A 23,041-nucleotide genomic window follows, 5' to 3' on the forward strand; every position below is an offset into this window, starting at 1 on the left:
CCTCCGGCGGTGTACCAGGATATGCAATGAATCAAGAGCGACATGTATGAAGATTATGAAGGTGGCTTTGCCACAAATACGATGTCAACTACATGATCATGCAAAGAGAAATATGACAATGATGAAACGTGTCATAATAAACGAAACTGTGGAAAGTTGCATGGCAATATATCTCAGAATGGCTATGGAAATGCCATAATAGGTAGGTATGGTGGCTGTTTTGAGGAAGGTAAATAAAGGGTTAAATACCGGCGAGAGTTGTGCGGTAATAATAAAGGCTAGCAAAGTAAAAGGATAAGTGTGCATATGTCCATGGACTCACATTAGTCAAAAAAGAACTCATATACCTATTGCAAAAGTCTTCTTCACCCTCGAAGCAAAGTACTACTACGCATGCCCCAAGAGGGATAGATTGGTAGGAAAAAATTCCATCGCTCATCCCCGACTGCCACTCATAAGGAAGACACTCAAAAGAGCACCTCATGCAACAAATTTGTCACACAACTTTTACCATACGTGCATGCTACGGGACTTTCCAACTTCAACAAAAGTATTTCTCAATTTCATAATTACCCACTAGCATGACCCTAAGATTACTACCTTTATACCTCAAAACAATTATCTAGCATCAAGTTGATCATAGCATCCAATTCTTTTTCTATGATAGTTTTTATTATACCTAACTTGGATGCTCATCATTCTAAGACCAACTTTGTAACCATAGCAAATACCATGCTGTTCTAAAAGACACTCAAAATAATATAAGTGAAGCATGAGAGGCTAGCAATTTCTTCAAAATTATTCCACCGCCTTGCTCTAAAAGATATAAGTGAAGTACTAGAGCAAAAACTATCAAGCTCAAAAGATATAAGTGAAGCACATAGAGTATTCTAGAAAATTCTAATCAAATAGGCTTCTCCCAAAAGGTGTGTACAGCAAGGATGATTGTGGTAAACTAAAAAGCAAAGACTAATATAATACACGACGCTCCAAGCAAAACACATATCATGTGGCGAATAAAAATATAGCTCCAAGTAAAGTTACCAATGAACGAAGCCGAAAGAGGGGATGCCTTCCCGGGGCATCCCCAAGCTTAGGCTTTTGGTTATTCTTGAATATCTTTGGGTGCCTTGGGCATCCCCAAGCTTAGGCTCTTGCCACCCTTTATTCCATAGTCTATAAAAGCTTTACCCAAAACTTGAAAACTTCACAACACAAAACTCAACAGGAAATCTTATAAGCTCCATTAGTGAAAGAAAACAAAACCACCACATAAGGTACTGCCATGAACTCATTCTTTATTTATTTTGGTGTTTAACCTACTGTATTCCAACTTACTTATGGTTTATAAACTAATTTACTAGCCATAGATGCATTGAAATAAGCAAACAACACACGAAAAACAGAATCTGTCAAAAACAGAACAGTCTGTAGCAATCTGTAACTAACGCAAACTTCTGGAACTCTAAAACTCCTACCAAAATAGGACGTACTGGACAATTTGTTTATTGATCAGCAGCAAAAAAACAATGCAAAAGCACGTTTCTGTGATTTATTGATTTTTTCTCGTGAGCGCAAAGTTTCTATTTTTCAGCAGAATCAAATCAACTATCATCGTAGGTTATCCTATAGGTTCTACTTGGCACAAACACTGACTAAAAGATAAAAACACATCTAAACAGAGAGTAGATGCAAGATTTATTCCTAAACCGGAGCAAAAACAAAAAACATAAAAAAATTGGGTTGCCTCCCAACTAGCGCTATCGTTTAACACCCCTAGCTAGGCATAAAAGCGAAGATAGATTCAAGTGGTGCCATCTTTGGCACTTGATGAAGGGGATCTCCTTTCTATGGCATTCATTCTTCTATTTAAGGTAAGCACATGGCCATTAATGGAAGTAGTAAGATTAAGCACGTTACGGAAATTTGCTTCCAAACTAGACTAAATCTCTTTAATAATTTCATTTTGATAAAAGCACAAGAGAGTAGTTGATTCAACCTTATCATTCATAGGGTGCCGAAATATGGTTTTCATTTTTTCATAAGTATCTATAGCATCCCTTTCAAGAAAACTTCCTTCAAAAATAGAATCTAAAACTTGTTTAAAAGAAGCGGGCAAGCCAACATAAAAACTTTTTAAGTAATCTTCAATTTGATATTGTGGCCCATAGCTAGCCCGAATCCTTAATAACTTATCCCAATCATCTTTTAAAGACTCATCAAGTAAATAACGAAAAATTCCAGAGTCATCCTCATCAAAATTATTCAAGCTCTCATTGGAGACCCCGGTGGGTCTTTCTATAGTGTCATTATTCATGAGCTTAGAGAGGATAGAGGGGTTGTCCAAGGCACTAGAGCATAGGAGAAAACCCTTAGTTCTTTTTGACTCGGCCATGGCAAAGGGAAGGCAAACGGAAAAGAGAGAAGGAGATTGGGAAAGAGGTGGCGAATAAAACGGCAAGGGTGATGTGGGGGAGAGGAAAACGAGAGGCAAATAATGTAAATGCGAGGGAGATGGGTTTGTGATGGGTACTTGGTATGTCTTGACTTGAGCGAAGACCTCCCCGGCAACGGCGCCAGAAATCCTTCTTGCTACGTCTTGAGCTAGCGTTGGTTCTCCCCGAAGAGGAGAGGGTGATGCAGCAAGTGTAGCGTAAGTATTTCCCTCAGTTTTGAGAACCAAGGTATCAATCCAGTAGGAGGCTCCTCAAAAGTCCCACGCACCTACACAAACAAACTAAGAACTCGCAACCAACGCAATAAAGGGGTTGTCAATCCCTTCAGGGCCACTTGCAAAAGTGAGATCTGATAGAGATAGTATGATAAGATAAATATATTTTTGGTATTTTACAATATAGATGCAAAAAGTAAAGATGCAAATAAAGTAGATTGAAAGCAAATATGATAAGAGATAGACCCGGGGGCCATAGGTTTCACTAGAGGCTTCTCTCGAGATAGCATAAGTATTACGGTGGGTGAACAAATTACTGTTGAGCAATTGATAGAAAAATGCATAGTTATGAGATTATCTAGGCATGATCATGTATATAGGCATCACGTCCATAACAAGTAGACTGACTCTTGCCTGCATCTACTACTATTACTCCACACATCGACCGACTCCTGCCTGCATCTAGAGTATTAAGTTCATAAGAACAGAGTAACGCATTAAGCAAGATGACATGATGTAGAGGGATAAACTCATGCAATATGATGTAAAACCCATCTTGTTATCCTCGATGGCAACAATACAATACGTGTCTTGCAACCCTTTGTGTCACTGGGTAAGAACACCGCAAGATTGAACCCAAAGCTAAGCACTTCTCCCATGGCAAGAAAGACCAATCTAGTAGGCCAAACCACACCAATAATTCGAAGAGACTTGCAAAGATAACTCAATCATACATAAAAGAATTAAGAGAAGATTCAAATATTATTCATAGATAAACTTGATCATAAACCTACAATTATTCAGACCTCGACAAACACACCGCAAAAAGATATTACATTGAATAGATCTCCACAAGAGAGGGGGAGAACATTGTATTGAGATCCAAAAAGAGAGAAGAAGCCATCTAGCTAATAACTATGGACCCGTAGGTCTTTGGTAAACTACTCACAACTCATCGGAGGGGCAAGGATGTTGATGTAGAAGCCCTCCGTGGTCGATTCCCCCTCCGGCAGAGTGCCGACGAAGGCTCCAAGATGGGATCTCGCGGATACAGAAGGTTACGGCGGTGGAAATTGTGTTTCGTGGTGCTCCTGGATGTTTTCGGGGTCCGTAGGTATATATATGAGGAAGAAGTACGTCGGTGGACGCCCGGGGGCCCACGAGACAGGGGGCGCGTCCTACAGGGGGGGCGCGGCCCCCTATCTCGTGGGGTCCTTGGGAGCTTCTTGACTTGAACTCCAAGCTCTCCGGATCATGTTCGTTCCAAAAATCACGCTCCCAAAGGTTTCATTCCGTTTGGACTCCGTTTGATATTCCTTTTCTTCGAAATACTGAAATAGGCAAAAAAAATAGCAATACGGGCTGGGCCTCCGGTTAGTAGGTTAGTCCCAAAAATGATATAAATGTGTAGAATAAATCCCATAAACATCCAAAAGGGGTAATATAATAGCATGGAACAATCAACAATTATGGATACGTTGGAGACATATCATATACCCAATGGTTTCCTTAGGGTATCCTACGAAGACGCATTTTTCCGACTTGGGTTCAAGCTTTTCAGGTTGAAGTTTCTTGACATAAGCATCGCATCCCCAAACTTTTAGACACGAGAGCTCAGGTTTCTTCCCAAACCATAATTCATACGGATTTGTCTCAACGGATTTAGACGGTGCCCTATTTAACGTGAATGTAGTTGTCTCTAAAGCGTATCCCCAAAATGATAGCGGTAAATCGGTAAGAGACATCATAGATCGCACCATATCCAATAGAGTGCGATTATGATGTTCGGACACACTATTACGCTGAGGTGTTCCAGGCGGCATGAGTTGTGAAACAATTCCACATTTCCTTAAGTGCATACCAAACTCGTGACTCAAATATTCTCCCCCACGATCTGATCATAACAACTTTATTTTTCTGTCACGTTGATTCTCTACCTCACTCTGAAATTCCTTGAACATTTCAAAGGTCTCAGACTTGTGTTTCATTAAGTAGACATATCCATATCTACTTAAGTCATCAGTGAGGGTGAGAACATAATGATAGCCACCGCGAGCCTCAACGCTCATTGGACCGCACACATCAGTATGTATGATTTCCAATAAGTTGGATGCTCGCTCCATTGTTCCAGAGAATGGAGTCTTGGTCATTTTGCCCATGAGGCATGGTTCGCAAGTGTCAAATGATTCGTAATCAAGAGACTCCAAAAGTCCATCTGCATGGAGCTTCTTCATGCGTTTGACACTAATGTGACCAAGGCGGAAGTGCCACCAGTATGTGGGACTATCATTATCAACCTTACATCTTTTGGTATTCACACTATGAATATGTGTAACATCACGTTCGTGATTCATCAAGAATAAACCATTGACCAGCGGGGCATGACCATAAAACATATCTCTCATATAAATAGAACAACCATTATTCTCGGATTTAAATGAGTAGCCATCTTGCGTTAAACGAGATCCAGATACAATGTTCATGCTCAAAGCTGACACTAAATAACAATTATTGAGGTTTAAAGCTAATCCCGTAGGTAAATGTAGAGGTAGCGTGCCGACGGCGATCATATCGACCTTGGAACCATTCCCGACGTGCATCGTCACCTCGTCCTTCGCCAGTCTCCGCTTATTCTGCAGCTCCTGTTTTGAGTTACAATACGAGCAACCGCATCAGTATCAAATACCCAGGAGGTACTACAAGTACTGGTAAGGTACACATCAATAACATCTATATAACATATACCTTTGGTGTTGTCGGCCTTCTTGTCCACTAAGTACTTGGGGCAATTCCGCTGCCAGTGATTGTTTCCCTTGCAATAAAATCACTCAGTCTTAGGTTTGGGTCCATGCTTTGGCTTCTTCCCGACAACTGGCTTACCGGGCGCGGCAACTCCCTTGCCTTCCTTCTTGAAGTTCTTCTTACCCTTGCCTTTCTTTAAACTAGTGGTTTTATTGACCATCAACACTTGATGTTCCTTTTTTATCTCCACCTCCGCTGATTTCAGCATTGAAAATACCTCAGGAATGGTTTTCACCATCCCCTGCATATTGTAATTCATCACAAAGCTCTTGTAGCTAGGTGGGAGCGACTGAAGGATTCTGTCAATGACCGCGTCATCTAGGAGATTAACTTCTAGCTAAGACAAGCAGTTGTGCAACCTAGACATTTTGAGTATGTGCTCGCTGACAGAACTATTCTCCTCCATCTTACAACTGTAGACTTGTCGGAGACTTCATATCTCTCGACTCGGGCATGAGCTTGGAAAACCATTTTCGGCTGTTGGAACATCTCTTATGCTCCGTGCTGCTCAAAATGCTTTTGGAGCCCCGGTTCTAAGTTGTAAAGCATGCCGCACTAAACCAGGGAGTAATCATCACTAGAGACTGCCAGGCGTTCATAACGTCTTGAGTTGCTGGGAAAACGGGTGCTTTACCTAGCGGTGCATCTAGGACATATGCTCTATTGGAAGCTATGAGGATGATCCTCAAGCTCCGGACCCAGTCCGTATAGTTGCTACCATCGTCTTTCAACTTGGATTTCTCTAGGAACGTGTTGAAGTTGAGGGCAACATTAGCATGGGCCATTTGATCTACAAGACATTTTGCAAAGATTTTAGACTAAGTTCATGATAATTAAGTTCATCTGATCAAATTATCTAATGAACTCCCACTCAGATAGACATCCCTCTAGTCATCTAAGTGATACATGATCCGAGTCAACTAGGCCGTGTCCGATCATCACGTGAAACAGACTAGTCATCATTAGTGAACATCTTCATGTTGATCGTATCTTCTATATGACTCATGTTCGACCTTTCGGTCTCCTATGTTCCGAGGCCATGTCTGTACATGCTAGGCTCGTCAAGTCAACCTAAGTGTTTTGCATGTGTAAATCTGGCTTACATCCGTTGTATGCGAACATTAGAATCTATCACACCCAATCATCACGTGGTGCTTCGAAACAACGAACTTTCGCAATGGTGCACAGTTAGGGGGAACACTTTCTTGAAATTTTATGAGGGATCATCTTATTTATGCTACCGTTGTTCTAAGCAAATAAGGTGCAAAAACATGATAAACATCACACGCAATCAAATAGTGACATGATATGGCCAATATCATTTTGCTCCAGTTGATCTCCATCTTCGGGGCGCCATGATCATCATCGTCACCGGCATGACACCATGATCTCCATGAAGTTGTCTCGCCAACTATTACTTCTACTACTATGGCTAATGGTTTAGCAATGAAGTAAAGTAATTACATGGCGTTATTCAATGACACGCAGGTCATACAATAAATTAAGACAACTCCTATGGCTCCTGCCAGTTGTCATACTCATCGACATGCAAGTTGTGATTCCTATTACAAGAACATGATCAATCTCATACATCACATATATTTCATTCATCACATCCTTTTTGGCCATATCACATCACACGTCATATGCTGCAGAAACAAGTTAGACGTCCTCTAATTGTTGTTGCAAGTTTTTACGTGGCTGCTATAGGTTTCTAGCAAGAACGTTTCTTACCTATGCCGAAACCACAACGTGATATGCCAATTGCTATTTACCCTTCATAAGGACCCTTTTCATCGAATCCGATCCGACTAAAGTGGGAGAGACAGACACCCGCTAGCCACCTTATGCAACTAGTGCATGTCAGTCGGTGGAACCTGTCTCACGTAAGCGTACGTGAAAGGTCGGTCCGGGCCGCTTCATCCCACGGTGCCGCTGAATCAAGATAAGACTAGTAGTGGCAAGACAATTGACAAAATCGACGCCCACAACAACTTGTGTTCTACTCGTGCATAGAAACTACGCATAAACCTAGCTCATGATGCCACTGTTGGGGATTGTTGCAGAAATTAAAAAAATTCTACGCATCACCAAGATCAATGTATGGAGAGACTAGCAACGAGAGAGAGGGGAGTGCATCTTCATACCCTTGAAGATCGAGAAACGAAAGCGTTGCAAGAACACGGATGAAGGAGTCGTACTCGTAGCGATTCAGATCATGGTGGATTCCGATCTAAGCGCCGAACAACGGCACCTCCGCGTTCAACACACGTGCAGCCCGATGACGTCTCCTGCGCCTTGATCCAGCAAGGAGGAGGGAGAGGTTGAGGAAGAGAGCTCCAGTAGCAGCACGACGGCATGGTGGGGGTGGAGCGGCAGTTCTCCGGCAGGGCTTCGCCAAGATCACACGGAGGAGGAGAGGTGTTGGGAAGGGGGAGGGTTGTGCCTTGGATGTGGTGTGGCTGCCCTCCCTCTACCCCTCTATTTATAGGGTGAAGGGGGAAGGGGGCCGGCCCCTCTAGATGAGATCTAGAGGGGGGGAGGCGGCCAAGGGGAGGGGGCTTGCCCCCCAAGCCAAGGGGGGCGCCCCCCTTAGGGTTCCCCCCCCCCCAACCCTAGGCGCATGGGCCCTGGGGGGGATGGTGCCCTGTAAGTGCATCTAGTGCCCCTTAGTGATTTTGGTGTATTGAAGACTTATAGATTAAGGGACTAATGCGTTTGTGAGTGTACACAGGTCTATAAGTCTATGAGGAGTTTGATATTTACAGAGAAAGTCGACCCCTAAAAATGAAGTTCTTCAACTAAAGACTTTGATATTCTGAAGACTTTCTGAAGACTTTGAAAGTGAAGAAATTGGTGTGACCTTGAAGACTTGGTATTCATTTGTGGAACATGAAGCGTGAAGACTTTTGTTTTCGTAGTTTCATTTTCTCTTTCTTGAGTCATAGGAAACATCGTACTGTTAAAGGGGGTCGAGGAAATACTAAGGAAAAATTTCCATGTGATGCTCAACTCAAAATCCTACACCTACCAATCCATTCGAGTGAAGCCTTTGGAAATCTCATACAGTTCAGTCACTTTCTTCAGTGACAGAGACGAAGTTCTTCTGGTCGCTGATGAATTTGTTCTGACTGAGGAGTTAGGAATTCGTCAGTGCGAATTACCTACACAGTCAGGAACATGATAGCCCTGAGGAATTTGAGAGTCAAATTTCCGACCGTTGTTGTGCTGCGCGCCAGCTGTCCCAAAATATCTTATCCACCTAACGGTCATATCATTGAGGGGCATTTATGTCTTATCATGTCGGGCTGCTCCCTAGGCTATAAATAGCCGCCCCCTACAACCACTAGCTGGTTGGCTGCTCCGAGAGAACTTGACACTTGTCATTTGAGAGCAACCCATCCTCCGAGGACTTTGAGCGAAAATCATCGAGTGAGGAAAACCCAAAACCAAACCCCTACAAACCCAAAGTGATTGAGCATCACTGAAGAAATTGATCCTGCGTGGATCCGACGCCTGTTACCTTTGAAGACTGTGCTTCTTCCAGATGGTTAGGCGTCAAGGTCTAGAGCATCCAAGAGGAATTGTGGATCGCCGAGTGACCGAGTCTGTGAAGGTTTGGAAGTCGCCTGAAGACTTACCACGAGTGATTGGACAAGATTTGTGTGATCTTAGTTCAAGGAGAATACGGTGAGGACTGGGTGTCCTGAGCTGCGTGCTCAGCGACTGGGTGTCCGGGACTGTGTGTCCTCGAGTTTAAATACTCAGCCGCTGTCGTGGTTCTAAGCCTGACAGAAGAGTAGGGGGTAGGTATGGAGAGGCAAGGTCCTAGCTATGGAGAGGTTGTAAATGCCAGAGATGTACGAGTTCAGGCCCTTCTCAGAGGAAGTAAAAGCCCTACGTCTCGGAGCCCGGAGGCGGTCGAGTGGATTATATGTATAAGAGTTACAGGGTGCCGAACCCCTCTACCTGTGGAGGGGGGTGGCTTATATAGAGTGCGCCAGGACCCCAGCCATCCCACGTAGGAGAGGGTTTAATGTGAGTTAAGTTCGGGGTGTTACTCGTAACGCCCCACATAAAGTGTCTTTACTATCATAAAGTCTACTTAATTACAGGCCGTTGCAGTGCAGAGTGCCTCTTGACCTTCTGGTGGTCGAGTGAGTCTTCGTGGTCGAGTCCTTCAAGGCAGCCGAGTGTGTCTCTCGTCAGTCGACTGGAAGGTGACCTCTTCTAAGGGTGTCCTTGGGCAGGGTACTTAGATTAGGTCTATGGCCCTACCCTAGGTACATGACCCCATCAGCCGCTCCAACCAGACGTACAACTGAGACAGCAGTTGGAACTGGTCTACCAAATCATTGTCTTCACCAACCTAACTGGTTCTATTTCCTCAACCCTTTCATTTCCTCATTACTGTGTTGAGTGTTTGTTCATATCTGTGTTTGAAGACTTTGACTGAAGACTTTCTCAATTTCCTCAGTTCAATTTCTTCAGTATGTTTGTCTTCATCTTGTGTTATCCTGTGATTACGCTTTCTGTACTCTGTGCTAGTCTTCATTTCATCATGATGACCATGCTTGTATTCTGTTATGCTTACTTCTGAGTACTTATTCCGCTGCTAATAGTTCTTCGCTAAGGAATTTCCTCACCGGCAAATTCCTCAGTGAAGAATTCACAAAAATCGCCTATTCACCCCCCCCCCCTCTAGTCGACATAATGCACTTTCATGTCCAGCCCACTTAGGGGCTGATTCCCTTCCACATACAGCCCACAAGGCCCTCCGAGGCAGGTGGACCCTCTCGGTGGACCCCCGGAACCCCTCCAATGGTCTCAGTAAAATACCGGTAAACCCCCGAATACTTCCGGTGACCGTATGATGACTTCCCATACATAAATCTACACCTCCGGACCATTCCGGAACTCCTCGTGACGTCCGGGATCTCATCCGTGACTCCGAACAACATTCGGTAATCACATGCAGACATGACCGAGACAGCTCTCCGGCCAATAACCAACAGCGGGATCTGGATACCCATGTTGGCTCCCACATGTTCCACAATGATCTCATCAGATGAACCACGATATCGAGGATTCAAGCAATCCCTTATACAATTCCCTTTGTCAATCGGTACGTTACTTGCCTAAGATTCGATCGTCGGTCTCCCAATAGCTTGTTCAATCTCGTTACCGACAAGTCACTTTACTCGTTGCGTAATGCATGATCCCGTGACTAACTACTTAGTCATATTGAGCTCATTATGATGATGCATTACCGAGTGGGCCCAGACATACCTCTCCGTCATACGGAGTGACAAATCCCAGTCTCGATTCGTGCCAACCCAACAAGCACTTTCGAAGATATCTGTAGTGCACCTTTATAGTCACCCAGTTACGTTGTGACTTTTGGTACACCCAAAGCACTCCTACGGTATCCGGGAGTTACACAATCTCATGGTCTAAGGAAATGATACATGACATTAGAAAAGCTTTAGCAAACGAACTACACAATCTTGTGATATGCTTAGGATTGGGTCTTGTCCATCACATCATTCTACTAATAATGTGATCTCGTTATCAATGACATCCAATGTCCATAGTCAGGAAACCATGACCATCTGTTGATCAACGAGCTAGTCAACTAGAGGATCACTAGGGACATGTTGTGGTCTATGTATTCACACATGTATTACGGTTTCCGGTTAATACAATTATAGCATGAACAATAGACAATTATCATGAACAAGGAAATATAATAATAATCATTTTATTATTGCCTCTAGGGCATATTTCCAACAATATCATGTGGTAAATAAAAATATAGCTCCAAGTAAAGTTACCGATAGACGAAGACGAAAGAGGGGATGCCTTCCAGGGCATCCCCAAGATTAGGCTTTTGGTTGTACTTGAATTATCTTGGGGTTCCATGGGCATCCCCAAGCTTAGGCTCTTGCCACTCCTTATTCCATAGTCCATCAAATCTTACCCAAAACATGAAAACTTCACAACACAAAACTCAACAGGAAATCTCATGAGCTCCGTTAGTGCAAGAAAGAAAAACCACCACTTAAGGTACTGTAATGAACTCATTATTTATTTATATTGGTGTTAAATCTACTGTATTCTAACTTCTCTATGGTTCATACCCCCCCCCCCCGATACTAGCCATAGATTCATCAAAATAAGCAAACAACACACGAAAAACAGAATCTGTCAAAAACAAAACAGTGTGAAGCAATCTGTAACTTTAGAATACTTATGAACTCTAAAACTCCTACGAAAATAGGAAGTCCTGGGTAATTAGTCTAGTGATCTACTTCAAAAATAATCAACTCAAAAGTACGTTTCTGTGATTTATTAGATTTTTTCTCGTGAGCGCAAAAGTTTCTGTTTTTCAGCAAGATCAAATTAACTTTCACCCAAGATGATCCTATAGGTTCTACTTGGCACAAACACTAACTAAAACATAAAACCATGTCTAAACAGAGGCTAGATGAATTATTATTGAATAACATCAAGGAAAAATATTGGGTTGTCTCCCAACAAGAACTTTTCTTTAAAGCCTTTTTAGATAGGCATTGAGATTTCAATGATGCTCACATGAAAGACAAGAATTGAAGCATAAAGAGAGCATCATAAAACATTTGACAAACATACTTAAGTCTAACATACTTCCTATGCATAAGTTTTTTTATAATCAAACAAATTATCAAGGCAAGAAAAAACTAGCATATGCAAGGAAGAAGACGATAGCAATCTCAACATGAAGAGTGGTAATTTATTAACATGAAAATTTATACTACCATATTTTCCTCTCTCATAATAATTACATGTAGGATCATAATAAAATTCAACAAAATAGCTATCACATAACATATTCTCAACACGATCCATATGCATGCAAAGTTGACACTCTTCCAAGATAGTGGGATTAACATTAACTAAAGTAATGACCTCTCCAAACCCACTTCTATCAAAAGTATCATAAGATTGAACATACTCCAAATATGTGGGATCTAAAGTTGACACTCTTCCAAACCCACTTTAAATATTATTGCAAACACTATTATCAATCTCATATTCATCATGGGGCTTAAATAAATTTTCAAGATTATAAGAAGAATCACCCCAATCATGATCATTGCAACAAGTAGTAGACATAGCAAAACTAGCATCCCCAAGCTTAGGGTTTTGCATATTTTTAGCACAATTGACATCAAGAGAATTTATAGTATTGAAATCATGCTCTTTATTCAAGGAGTTATCATGAATCTCTTCATAAATTTCTTCATCATAATTTTCAGATTCACGAATTTCGAGCAAAGCTTCATAAAGATAATCTAGTGTACAAAACTCACTAGCAATTGGTTCATTATAATTGGATCTCTTAAAAAGATTAGCAAGCGAATGAGGATCCATAGATCTTAGGTTCTTCGTTTGGCAATAAATAAACAACTATTCCAACCAAACGAGCAAACAAGCCAAGTAAGACATCAAAGCAAACAAAAAGAGAAACAAAACAAGGTCGAATAAAACGGCAAGGGTGAAATGGGGGAGAGGAAAACGAGAGGCAAATGGCAAATAATGTAATGCGAGGAAGATGAGTTTGTGATGGGTACTTGGTATGTCTTGACTTGAGCGAAAACCTCCCCGACAACAGCGCCAGAAATACTTCTTGCTACCTCTTGAGCATGCGTTGGTTTTTCCCTTGAAGAGGAAAGGGTGATGCAGCAAAGTAGCGTAAGTATTTCCATCAGTTTTTGAGAACCAAGGTATCAATCCAGTAGGAGGCTCCTCACAAGTCCCTCACACCTACACAAACAAACAAGAACCTCGCAAGCAACGCGATAAAGGGGTTGTCAATCCCTTCACGGCCACTTACGAAAGTGAGATTCGATAGAGATAATATGATAAGATAAATATTTCTGGTATTTTTATGATATAGGTTGAAAAGTAAAGATTGCAAAATAAAGTAGATTGAAAACTTATATGATAGAGAATAGACCCAGGGGCATAGGTTTCACTAGTGGCTTCTCTCAAGATAGCATAATTATTACAATTAGTGAACAAATTACTATCGAGCAATTGATAAAAAAGTGCATAGTTATGAGAATATCTTGGCATGATCATGTATATAGGCATCACGTTCGCAACAAGTAGACCGACTCCTGCCTGCATCTACTACTATTACTCCACACATCGACTGCTATCCAGCATGCATCTAGAGTATTAAGTTCATAAGAACAGAGTAACACATTAAGCAAGATGACATGATGTAGAGGGATAAACTCAAGCAATATGATATAAACCCCATATTTTTATCCTTGATGGCAACAATAAAATACATGCCTTGATGCCCCTGCTGTCACTGGGAAAGGACACCGCAAGATTGAACCCAAAGCTAAGCACTTCTCCCATTGCAAGAAAGATCAATCTAATAGGCCAAACCAAACTGGTAATTCGAAGAGACTTGGAAAGATAACCAATCATACATAAAATAATTCAGAGGAGATTCAAATATTTCTCATAGATAAACTTGATCATAAACCCACAATTCATCGGATCTCGACAAACACACCACAAAAAGAGTTACATCGAATAGATCTCCAAGAAGATCGAGGAGAACTTTGTATTGAGATTCAGAGAGAGAGAGAAGAATCCATCTAGCTAATAACTATGGACACGAAGGTGTGTGGTAAACTACTCAGAACTCATCGGAGAGGCCTTGGTGATGATGTAGAGGCCCTCCATGATCGATTCCCCCTCCGGCGGAGCACCAGAAAAGGCTCCAAGATGGGATCTCACGGGTACAGAAGGTTGCGGCGGTGGAAATAGTTTTTCGTGGTGCTCCTGGATGGTTTCAGGGTACGTAGATATATATAGGCGAAGGAGGTAGGTCAGGGGAGCCACGAGGGGACCACGAGGCAGGGGGCGCCCCCCCCCCCCAGGGCGCGCCCTACACCCTCGTGGCCGCCTCGGCTGCTTCTTGATGTCCACTCCAAGTCTCCTGGATTGCGTTTGTTCCAAAAGGATCGCTCCGAAAGGTTTCATTCCGTTTGGACTCCATTTGATATTCCTTTTCTACGAAACACTGAAATAGACAAAAAAACAGCAGTTCGGGCTGGGCCTTCGGTTAGTAGGTTAGTCCCAAAAATGATATAAAAGTGTATAGTAAATCCCATAAACATCTAAAACGGGTAATATAATAGCATGGAACAATAAAAAATTATAGATACATTGGAGATGTATCAGTATCGAGTTGTAATTTTTATCCCTTTTGAGTTATAAGTAAATAGAAGTGTGATGATCATCATTTTTAGAGCAGTGCACTGATGTCTACTACACAACCTTCTTCTTGTAGACGTTGTTGGGCCTCCAAGTGCAGAGGTTTGTAGGACAGTAGCAAAGTTCCCTCAAGTGGATGACCTAAGGTTTATCAATCCATGGGAGGTGTAGGATGAAGGTGGTCTCTCTCAAACAACCCTGCAACCAAATAACAAAGAGTCTCTTGTGTCCCCAACACACCCAATACAATGGTAAATTGTATAGGTGCACTAGTTCGGCGAAGAGATGGTGATACAAGTGCAATATGGATAGTAGATAAAGGTATTTGTAATCTGAAATTATAAAAATAGCAAGATAACAAGTGATAAAAGTGAGCGTAAACAGTATTGCAATGGTAGGAAACAAGGCCTAAGGTTCATACTTTCACTAGTGTAAGTTCTCTCAACAATAATAACATAATTGGATCACATAACAATCCCTCAACATGCAACAAAGAGTCACTCCAAAGCCACTAATTGCGGAGAACAAATGAGGAGATTATGGTAGGGTACGAAACCACCTCAAAGTAATCCGTTTTGATCTATCTATGCAAGAGTCCGTAGTAAAATAACATAGAGCTATTCTTTCTGTTGAATCTATCATAGAGTTCATACTAGAATAACACCTTAAGACACAAATCAACCAAAACTGTAATCTTACCTAGATACTCCATTGTCACCTCAAGTATCCATGGGCATGATTATACGATATGCATCACACAATCTCAGATTCATCTATTCAACCAACACAAAGTACTTCAAAGAGTGCACCAAAGTTTCTACCGGAGAGTCAAGACGAAAATGTGTGCCAACCCCTATGCATAGATTCCCAAGGTCATGGAACCCGCAAGTTGATCACCAAAACATACATCAATTGAATCAAGTGAATCACGTGAATATCCCATTGTCACCACAGATAAGCACGGCAAGACATACATCTAGTGTTCTCAAATCCTTAAAGACTCAATCCGATAAGATAACTTCAAAGGGAAAACTCAACCCATTACAAGAGAGTAGAGGGGGAGAAACATCATAAGATCCAACTATAATAGCAAAGCTCGCGATACATCAAGATCGTGCCAAATCAAGAACACGAGAGAGAGATAGAGAGAGAGAGAGAGAGAGAGAGAGAGAGAGAGAGATCAAACACATAGCTACTGGTACATACCCTCAGCCCCGAGGGTGAACTACTCCCTCCTCGTCATGGAGAGCGTCGAGATGATGAAGATGGCCACCGGTGAGGGATCCCCCCTCCAGCAGGGTGCCGGAATAGGGCCCCGATTGTCTTTTGATGGCTACAGAGGCTTGCGGCGGCGGAACTCCCGATCTATCTTCTTCTTTGATGTTTTTTAGGGTATATGGGATTATATAGGTGAAAGAAGTCGGTCGGGGGGGGGGGAGTGCTCGAGGGGCCAAGGAGACAGGGGCGCGCCCAGTAGGGGGGGCGCCCTCCTATCTCCTGGCCTCCTCGAAGCTTCCCTGGCTTGTACTCCAAGTCTACCGGATCATGTTCGTTCCAAAAATCACGCTCCCGAAGGTTTCATTCCGTTTGGACTCCGTTTGATATTCCTTTTCTTCGAAACACTGAAATAGGCAAGAAAACAACAATATGGGTTGGGCCTTCGGTTAATAGGTTAGTCCCAAAAAATGATATAAAAGTGTAAAGTAAAGCCCATAAACATCCAAAACAAGTAATATAATAGCATGGAACAATTTATAGATACGTTGGAGACGTATCAAGCATCCCCAAGCTTAATTCCTGCTCGTCCTCGAGTAGGTAAATGATAAAAACAGAATTTTTGATGTGGAATGCTACCTAGCATATTTCTCAATGTAATTTCTCTTTATTGTGGCATGAACATTCAGATCCAAATGATTCAAAATAAAAGTTCATATTGACATAAGAAATAGTAATACTTCAAGCATACTAATCAAAGCAATCATGTCTTCTCAAAATATCATGCCTAAATAAAGTTCATCCCTACAAAATCATATAGTTAGGCTATGCTTCATTTTCATCACATAAAATACTCCCATCAAGCACAACTCCAGTTTCAGCCAAGCAATTGTTTCATACTTTAGCAATCTCAAACTTTTTTCAACTTTCGCGCAATACATGAGCGTGAGCCATGTATATAGCACTATGGGTGGAATAGAATATAATGATGGGGATTGTGTGGAGAAGACAAAAAAGGAGAAAGTCTCACATTGACGAGGATAATCAACGGGCTATGGAGATGCCCATCAATTGATGTCAACATGAGGAGTAGGGATTGCCATGCAACGGATGCACTAGAGCTATAAATGTATGAAAGCTCAACAAAAGAAACTAGTGGGTGTGTGTCGGGGAAACTGATCCACGAACACCTATGGGGCCGGCGGACCGAGCCCCTTTCGGTTCGGCGGGGGGCGGAGGTCGCACGAAGAGCAGATCGAGGCGAAGCACACGAGCAGTTTACCCAGCTTCGGAGCTCTCCGGAGAGATAATACTCCTACTGCTGCTTGTCTGATTGTATTATGTTCTTGCTCGAGAGTGAGCTAAGTGTTTCTCTGGCTTCCGAATGATCCGACCCTCCCCTACGTTGCGCATGGGCCTCCTTTTATATGCTCAAGGGGTCACCGACAGGTGGCAACGCAGAGAAGGGTAAAAGTGTAAAAAGAGAGGTGGTTGGTACAGTTACTTGTACAGTGCACCCTACCTAACCCTGACGGCAGGGGACAAGGGCAATAAATGCCCGTCTGTGTAGCCCAAACAGTGCAGAAAAGGACCGTCAGGGGCGCCACCGCTCGCCACGATGGCGATCTTGTCAGCTTCGGATGCCCCCGCACACCGCTGGCTGCACAGCCTCCCGCCACGCACGCCTAGAAAGGCCCCCAGAGCGACACGTTGGTGGATGCGCTGGAGCGTGGGCACAGAGTGGCCGCCTGCCGCGGCAAGCGCCTTGACGCGGCCGTTGTCTTGTCGGGTCCGGAAGCTTGTCGCTCACCGGGCCCTGATATGCCTTGGTTGGTCTTCCCGGCAAGCTCCTCTTGCCGGGGCCTTGTCGCCTTGCCGGGACGCGTGGCGTGTCGCGGCAAGTTCCTTGGGATGCCTTAGATGGCCTTCCCGGCAAGCTCCTCTTGCTGGGGCCTTGTCTTGAATACTTTGTTCTTGAATGGCTCCAAAGGAACCATGGAGGACCTTGGCGGTCGCCCGGCAAGCCTTGCCGCGGGGCGCTGCAACTGCCCGTGCACAAGTTCGGGATACTAGGGTACCCCTATTCTAGTACACCGACAGGAGCCCCCGGGCCTGGGCCATACACGGTGCCGAGCGCTGTTGGGCCAGGCCCAAAACAGGGCACGGGCACACGCGGCCAGGGTTACACCGTATCTGACTCCGTATCCACCGCGCCCTCCCTAACGGCACGCGTCGAATGCGGCGTCGTGGGAGAGATTGTGGGTGGTTTCTTTATTCGGAAGGGCGAAACGTCCGCCCCCTCCCTCTTTATAAGCAGGGAAAACAGGGGCAGTTCGCCCATCTCGCTGTTTGTTGCTCCAACTCCATCTTCGCAAACCTCCACCGCTCCCCCCTTCTTCTCCAAGCCGAGAGAGAGCAGCGCTCCGCCCCCCATTGCCACCAGCATCACCAACTCCGTCGACCTCCCCCACCACCTCCGCCATGGCTTCGAAAGCCGACAAGGGGAAGGGCGTGAAGTCGGCCGAGGCGCAGCGGCTCGCGGCGCTGCGGAAGGAGCGGGCGATCTTCTCCCCTCAGCTCGGTGCGCAGGAGCTGAGGGAGTACTACTACCTCTTCGAGTCGACGGAGACGCGAGCGCATCCGCGCACGAGGGTACTCCCGGCCGCCACTTAGGAACTGGCTCCAAACGGGTACCCATTCTTCGCGCTGTTCTTCTATTGCAGGCTCTGCCCGCCCTTCTCGGAGTTCTTCTGCGACATAATGAACACCTACGGGCTCCGCCTCCTTGATTTCACCCCCAACGCCGTTCTGACCATGGCAGTTTTCGCACATTTGTGCGAAAACTTTGTCGGAGTCCACCCCAATGTAGCCCTTTTCCGCCACTTCTTCATGCCTCGGGTCGAGAGAGGAGAGCCGCTTGCCGGAGGGATCTCCTGGATCTCAAGAGTCGGCAAGAAGGAAGCATATCTGGAGGGTGAGCTTCGCAGCAAATGGGAGGAGTGGAGAGCGGAGTGGTGCTGGATCGTCGAGGAGAACCCGCAACCGTTCACTCCTCTGCGCCAAGCCCCAATAGTGCGCGGCAATGATTGGAGCAATGTGGCCCCGGAGGACGACAGGCTGAAGATTGCCGTCACCCGATTCCTTCGCCTTAGGCTTGCCGGGCTCACTGTAGGCGCCGTCGGCGCAGATTTCCTTCGCTGCCGCATCGCCCCCCTGCAGGAGAGGGGGAGACCCGCCTGGGAGTTCAAGAACTCGGCAGACATCATGAGGCTGCACCCGGGCCTCAACTTCAACTTCACCATCCTGGAGTTGGATGCAATGCTTCTGGAGCTGTTCAAATGCGACGCCCAGCACCCATTCGTTTTGCCGAGGAGCGTCATTCCATTGTGCAATAATTCATCGCTTGACCGGATCCGCGCCATGATGCCGTTGTGCGATTCCCATGGAATCGTTCCAACTTGGCAAGAGCCTGCGGATGACGTCGTGCGGGCGTTCTTCGACAACTTGGAAGAAGTGCCGGTCCGTGCCGACAAGCAGAAGAGCCTCACCCGCGACACCACCGACGCGGAGCTGCAGTGCATCACCACCAGGACGGAGGAGGCTGCGGCAGCAGCTGCGCGGGCGCGTTCGGGTTCACCGTAGAGGCGGCAGAGGCGGCAAGCCTTGCCGAGCGCGAGGAGTTTGCCGGTGAGGAAGATCTTGCCGGCCCTGAAGCTGAGCCGAGCGAGGCCGGCGAGGAAGAGCCCGAGCCTTCAGACAGCTTGCTGCAGGCGGAGCCCCCGGCCCCGCCAAGAAGGCGTCTCTGCAGGGCCGGGGACGTAGCGGGGTGGCAAACGAGCCAACAGCCGTCAAGCCGTGCGACACGCTCTACCGCGGCAAGCAATGTTGCCGCGGGAGCGCCTCACGCTGCTGTGGCAACTGGAGCGGGATCTTCCCGGTCCACCGCCACCGCCCCTGCCAAGCGGGCAAGGGATCCTACTCCTCCGCCTCGCCGCACCGGAGGGGAGCCGGACTTCGATCTCTCCGCACTCAGCTCCGACGAGGAGGAAGAAGAGTAAGTTTCTTTGGTGCTCTTGTAGTTCTTCAATTCTTGCTGTTTTTGTCTTGTATCTGACTTGCTTCGATCTGAATCCATTCCTTTTCAGGACGCTGGCCCAGAGAGCAGCGAAGAGAGCCAAGGCCCCGGTGATTGTCATCGAAGATGATCCCACCGTGTCAGCAGGTGGTGTGTCTGAGACCACCTTGACGGACCCTGCAGCCACTCCCCAAAGCAGCCCCCAGCGTAAGTTTGTAGTTTACTTCCTGCTGTCGGGCGCGCATGGGTGCTCTTTTCTCTACTGATATCTTGCTTGTTGATTTGTGTAGGAGCAGAACAGCCTCACCAGGAGGGCCCGGAAGCTGCCCCCGAAGTGCCATCCGCTTCAACTACGCCGCAAAGGGAGGAGTCCCCGGCAAGGGAGCGCTCTCCGGCAAGGGAGAACTCCCCGGCAAGGGACAGTTCTCCGGCAAGGGATGGCACCAGTGATCCTCCGGCGGTTGAGACCGCGACCGCAGATCCTAGTATAGGTAATCTTCTTGCCTGAAATCTTCCCTTGGGTTCTTCTTCTTCTGAATTCCCTTTCTTGGATTTTTGCTTAATTTTTCTCCCTTCTTCGTTCTTCAGATCCATCTGCTGCGGAGCCAATCGAGACTGAGGACGCCGGCGAGGAAGGCGCGCGTGGCAGCAACGACGACGCCGCCGCCAACGAAGAAGGGGCCGGTGCTGATGGGCCCGCCGGCGAAGAGGCCGCCAAGGCTGCCGCCGCAGAAGCTGGCGAGGGGTCGGGCGATCGCACTGACGGCCCTGAGGCCGCAGGAGCGCCAGGCGCTGCGCCGACCGCCGATCCCTCCGCCGCTGCCGCGAAGCCAGGCTCCGAAGAGCCCCAGCCCGACGCCTACTTGAAGGCCGGCGACGGTATCTTCATCAAGCTTCGCTGGGCGTCGAGCTCCAGGGCGCCGGTCGAAGGAGAAGCTTTCGATGAGGAGCTGCTCGCCTCCGCCGGGCTGTCGTTGGTCGAAGCGCCAAGCAGCAGCAGTGGCGAGCCTGAGGAGGAGCAGCTGCTGCGGAAGCTGCTGTCACTCTACCGCGCACGACAAGCCAAGCTGGCTTCCCGGGAAGCACTTGTCGCGAGGGCGGGAGTCGATATGGAGAAACGTGCGGAGGAGCTCTGGGGCCTCAATCAAGAAGCCCTCCGGTCCCTGGCACAGGAGCGGGAGCGACTCGCCGAGGAGCGTACAGCCTTCCTTCTCGAGAAGGCCGAAGCTGAGGAGGAACAAAGGCTTGCTGCCGAGAAGCAGTCCGCGCGAGAAGGCGAATTGGTGCAGCGGAAGGCCAACCTTGACAGCTATGAGGAGGAGCTTGTCGCGCGCGAGGAAACACTTGACGGGGCTCTCAAGGAAGCAAGGGATGCTGCCGCAACTGCAGAGGCCTCCAAGAAGGAGCTAGAGACGAGGGTGACGCAGTTGGAGGCCAACCTCAAGACGAGTGGCGAGGAGCTTGCTGTGCTCAAGCGCGAGCGCGAGAAGGATGCTGCTGCTCATGGTGAGCTGCAGGGTCTTCTCGCTGAAAGGAGCAAGGAGCTCAGCGCCGGCAAGGACTCCAACGCGGATCTCTAGTTGAAGTTGGCTACGCTGACTCAGACGCTGGACGCCGCCAAGGAGCGAGAGGTGACCTTGTCGGAGAAGATCAAGGCCGACAAGGCGCTGCTGGCGAGCATCGCTATTACCCAGAACTCATTTAGGGAGACGGTGGAGCATTGGACCGAGGGTCTGGTGAATATCGCCGCAGTCATCGACGAGGAGCTGGCGCAGTTGGGGATGGAGGAATTTGGGTAATCCTTCCAACGAGCATCTCCAACCCAGTGCCAAGCTCAGCATGTTCTTCAAGGGCGTGGCGACGGCACTCCAGCGGCTCCGGGAGAGGATCCCAAAGCAGCTGGCCGACGAGTCGCGCAGGATTTGCGCGGGGGCTCTCCAGAAGGTGCTAATGAAGGTGGCCTTCCGCAACCCAGGCCTCAACCTCACCAACGTCCTCAAGTCCTTGCCGCCTGACGCCGATCTGGATGCGCTCAAGGCCCTTGTTGCACCCATTGTGGACAAGGTGAGCGAGATCAAGAGGGTTGAGGGCGATCGCGTAGACTAGGCCGCCCGTTTTCTCTTTCTCCTTGTCGCTGCTAGCCATATTATAAGATCAATCTGTTAGAGCTGCGACAAGTTATTTTGTAATGCAACCCTATTTCTGTTATCAATTGCTACGTTATTTCCTTTACTAGATCCCTTCCTTTGTATGTTTTTACCCTACGCTTTTAGGGGACTTGTCAGCGCGGGCACCCGAGCCGCGAGCGCTGAGTGCGGGACGTCAGCAGCCTGCTGGCGGTGCCGCTTCCGACAAGAAACCTTGTCGCGACTAGTTGCAGCACACTTAAGTTGTTGAGCGGACTCGAAACAAAGTAAGGGCGCAACTAGCTACGAGTTGGTTCCTCCGCGCACAGGTTTTCCATACAAAGCACGGTCGTTCAAGGAAGATAACTTTAAAAATTTAAAACTGATTGCTCAAACTTTGGCAATTTAGCTTTTCTGTCGTTTGCTTCCCGGCAAGGTTTCCGTCAAGGCGAAACTTTCTTGAACGACGCCTGTTCCACATCATTATCTTCTCCTCCCCCCCAGCAAACTTGTGTGCGAGGGAATCTTCCTTCCTTTGAGAAAAAGAAAGAAGAGAAAATAACGATATGGAGCCTTACGGCTCGTTATTGCTTACCGGGGGTAGGTGCTGCACAAAGTGTCAGATAGGGCATGCAAGAAAGAATATAATGCATGAAATTGACAAGATGTGCGGAGCACATGAGCTTTACTTATGCACGGGATTTGCACCCGGCTTTGTACAAAGGATTACATGCAACATCGGCAAGACTTGTACAAAAGGTGGTTGCCGGAACAGGTTCCGGCAACCGCGCCCTATGGGTAAAAACTTACGAAGATGCTCAATGTTCCAGGAGTTGCTCACTTGAATGCCATCTTCGGTCTCAAGGCGGACAG

This window comes from Triticum aestivum, chromosome 3B (assembly GCF_018294505.1).
Source record: "Triticum aestivum cultivar Chinese Spring chromosome 3B, IWGSC CS RefSeq v2.1, whole genome shotgun sequence".
Taxonomy (NCBI): domain Eukaryota; kingdom Viridiplantae; phylum Streptophyta; class Magnoliopsida; order Poales; family Poaceae; genus Triticum; species Triticum aestivum.